This window comes from Heteronotia binoei, chromosome 1, assembly GCF_032191835.1.
Source record: "Heteronotia binoei isolate CCM8104 ecotype False Entrance Well chromosome 1, APGP_CSIRO_Hbin_v1, whole genome shotgun sequence".
NCBI classification, from domain to species: Eukaryota; Metazoa; Chordata; class Lepidosauria; order Squamata; family Gekkonidae; genus Heteronotia; species Heteronotia binoei.
In genome coordinates this window covers 120801899-120806328 of record NC_083223.1, presented here as the reverse complement: position 1 = coordinate 120806328, position 4430 = coordinate 120801899, and positions in this window count along the sequence as shown.

The following is a 4430-nucleotide window of genomic DNA, read 5'->3' as shown; positions in this document are numbered from 1 at the left end:
ATCCCGCCCTCCACTCTGAAGAGTCTCAGAGCGGCTCACAATCTCCTTTACCTTCCTCCCCCACAACAGACACCCTGTGAGGTGGGTGGGGCTGGAGAGGGCTCTCACAGCAGCTGCCCTTTCAAGGACAACCTCTGCCAGAGCTATGGCTGACCCAAGGCCATGCTAGCAGGTGCAAGTGGAGGAGTGGGGAATCAAACCCGGTTCTCCCAGATAAGAGTCCACACACTTAACCACTACACCAAACTGGTTCTCCAAGGATCAAAACTCTTAAGGTAGTTCAGAGGTTAGATTTTTCTCCAATTTCTTAACATATATTTTAATGGTAGGTGATAAATTCTAGAGAGACTTGTTTTCAAAGTTGTTATATTCTTTTTAAAATGGCATTGGTTTGCAGAGAATCCTGCCTAGAATCCTGCATTTCCAAAAAATAAAAAACCTTCTTAATGACCATTTCTGCACAAGTGCAAACCTCAGCATTGGTGTTCTTAAATAACTGAACTTTGTAAAACTTTCTGCACAACTTGTTGCCTTTCCATGAGTAGATCCAAATTAAGTGCCCCATTACCCCATGTTTTCCTAATACAGTTTTTCAGCGATTCTGCCCCACCCCCCTGGCCTTGTATCTGAACTTGCAGTTTTCCAGTGAGGAATTCCTGATTGTGAATTGTTTTCCACCATCCTTTTGAGTTGTCAGTGTCATGTGTTCACCCTGCCCCCTGCCTCCTCAGGTTGTCCTCTCAGCATTCTGCTAATTTTTTAAAAGTGCAATGTTGATTGTGTTATGTTGATGACTAAGGAGGAGCAGGGGACTTTTGCAATGACAGCAACTTTGCTGTTTCCCATAATATATCCAGCCTTTTTTTACACTATTATGATGTTATAATATTACTCCATATGTGCGCATGCACACACAAAAGGAGGTTCCATCACTGATGAAGTACATGACAACACATTTAGATCGAGCAAGATGCGTATGTTCCACTTGTCCTAGGTATTCCTTCTCTGGAGTCACTTCCTTCATATACTAGATCCCTAAAAACACCTAGTCATAGATGTGCTTTCATTATTACTAGGCTTAATTCTTTTCCCACTGCTGAGTTGACAGGTCGTTTTTCTAGAATCCCAAACTCAGATCGCTTATGTGATTGCGGGTCTGGAACTGTAGAAACACTTGGCCATCTTCTATTACATTGTCATCAATGGTCGATTCTTAGATCAATTTGGATAACTCATGTTCTTATTAAACACCAACTACCAACTGAACTTTGGGTGGTCCCTTATTTGCTGGCAGATACTAATCCTGAAACCACCTACTTTGTTACAAAATTTTTTAACAATAATTTTATCTGCAAAATGACAGAAATCTGGATTGATCTGTTGGTAATGGAATCTGACATATATGTGGTTAACATGACAATTTTAGGTTTACTTAACGGTATGATAGGTTTTATTAGAAATTCCTGTTTTAACATGTTATTCACTTTTAGATTTGAATATTTTGACTGTAACATTTGAATTCTGTGAATATGGTTGGTTCTGTTGTATACCAATGCATGTTTTGATGATTATTACATCCTGATTGAGCTTAAGACCTTTAGTCATAGAAGCTAATAATTGAAATAAAATAAAATAAAATAAAAATGAACACATTTAGTGGGCTTCATAATTATTGAATAACATTGTTATGAACTGGTGTATCCAGTTCAATGATAGCCAGCCATTTACTTACTTGGTGATGGTAACCATGCTGCTCCCCATAATGATGAATGAGTCAGTCTGTGTGAAAGAGGCAAATGTTATCATTCTAGGGAAAGCCTGATCCATCCCAGAATGAGCTTCACGTTCCCATAATTATGAGCCTCTGAACGGTTCTTGAGTACTTCTAACGTTTATAAAAATAATTCTTGTCCAACCCCAGAAGCAGTTTTGGAAGATTACTATTAAGGCACCTTTGCACCAGTTCATATAACTGGAGAGACAGCCCAATGGGAACCGGACAAGGTTATAAGGTCATGATTAATTAACCAATTAGAGATTAATTGTTCCACATTGGACATGCTATCAAGAATGTATATAATCTATTGTAATGGAGCCAGTTTGGTGTAGTGGTTAAGTGTGCAGACTCTTATCTGGGAGAACCGGGTTTGATTCCCCACTCCTCTACTTGCACCTGCTAGAATGGTCTTGGGTCAACCATAGCTCTGGCAGAGGTTGTCCTTGAAAGGGCAGCTGCTGTGAGAGCCCTCTCCAGCCCCACCCACCCCACAGGGTGTCTGTTGTGGGGGAGGAAGGTAAAGGAGATTGTGAGCTGCTCTGAGACTCTTCAGAGTGGAGGGCAGGATATAAATCCAATATCTTCTTCTTCTTCTTCTGATTCTATGAGAAACATTGATAAACACTTTGGAATAGAGAGATCTGCGTGTATGAGTTTGTCCTAGCTTATTGGTAAGCTACTCCCTTGGTTCTGGATTCAAGGACTCTGCGGCCCATGCAGTTTCCTGATTGATTGGACTAAGGAAACACATTAACCTACATGTTGTATGTGTGCAACAACAATACATCCAATGTTATAACATTATGGCACTTGAGGGAAAGAGAGGAGGTTCTGTTGCTGACATGACCACGCAACCCCTTTTCAAAGGAAGTGTGGAACACGAGGGTCAGATCCAAATTCAAGAAAATATCCCCCCAAATAAATGTCCTTTTGCAGAAGAGGTGCCAAAAAGTCAGACCATCAGCTGGGGATTCAGCTCACTGGGAAACAGTGGTAACACTGAGGTGTGTAAAAGGTTATTGAAAGGGGAGGGTATGTCCAATATGTTTAGGACCAAACTGTAAATTAAATTCAAGAAATAGTGAAAATGGAGACTGATGGAACAGAGGTGTGTGTGTGTGTGTGTGTGTGTATATATATATATATATATACACACACACACACACACACACACACACACACCTCTTGTCCTAGGTGTTTTGATATATATGTTTTGAGTTGATCAAAGCAGTCTTGCGAATCCACCTGGGAAAGAGATTAGTTCAAAGGGAATTGGTAAGTACAAAGGAATTTGAGAATGAATAGTTTTTCACCCGAACTCACCACACTTTAGAGGAGGGAGAAATAAGAAAAGGTGTCTTTGAAGAATGATGTTCTTGTTAAGTGGGAGTTAGGATATAGACCAAATCTTGCCTCTTAAAGTGTACAATATACTGAGTACATCAAGTGTACTCTCTTGATGCAAGTTGGGTGTATGGAAAGAGTGGGGGCTGTGGCCATGGGATCTAGCCAACGATTCAGCTTCGGGACTGATAGGGTGTGTTCATACTAAACTAAATACTGCATTTTGTAACTGGATTTTTGCTATTCTTGCACAGTAAAAATCCACTTGCAAAACACATTATTTAATGTACTGTGAATGCACCCATAGTGTGTGTGGGGGTGCGGTGGGGGATGGAATGAACTTTCTACCTGTTCCACAAAATAGTTATCCTAGTTGCTAACTAGAACTGTAAAGCAAAGCAGCTAATTCCTATGCAGTCTGTGGAGAATATAAAAGTTGGAGAGGAAATACAACATTTTCTTTAAGAGCTCACACTGTTCTTTTATGCCTCTCATTTATCCCATCCACTTTCAATTAGTACTTCCTGTTTAAACAAGATCAGATTTTTCCATCACATCTGTGGTGAAAAACTTATCCAACTATTCTGTAGAAGAGAGGTCAAGATCTGTATCTTTCTTCAAACGTTTGACAATAGAAATTCTGTCATCTGTGTGGTGGGAATAAGAAGCCATGAGAAACAAACATACTCTTCTATAAACAGTGATATGGCACAAATCAGTCTCCTGCAGACATCTCTAAGTATGGCTTAAGCAAGCTGATTTGTGCCTTGTTCTATAGATACTTGTAATTTTTGCATGTAAAGACTGGGATCCAAAGATGCCGTTCATGACCTAAAAAACACATGGATCCTGCACTTTCCATTTATTTTTTCCTAGTAATTCATGCAGCTTTGTTGGATGTGCATCATGATTAAAAGCCTCATTTTGACAGTCAAAATATTTTTTCCTTGCAACTTTTTTACTTTAAGCTGCTTAGGGGTGGAAATTTTCCTTGGAAGCAGACCCCCCCCCCCAATAGATTAAGTTTCTCCAAATGAACGAGCTGATTTCAACTAGCATTTTATATGTGACATTAGACAGTTTCCTCGGTTGCAAGACGGTTCTTGGAAAATGTCTTATACGAGACTGGAAACTTGCTGGTTGCTGCTGTCTCTGCTCTTTTGTAGAACATTTTATGAGAGGAGCCACACATATCCTGAAGTACAAAGGACTGACTAATATCTGTGCAGCGCCTCAGATGCTGTTTTAAAAGTTTGCTTCAAAGAAAATTAGCAACACTGAAGTGATCCACTGGAGCCACCTTGATTGT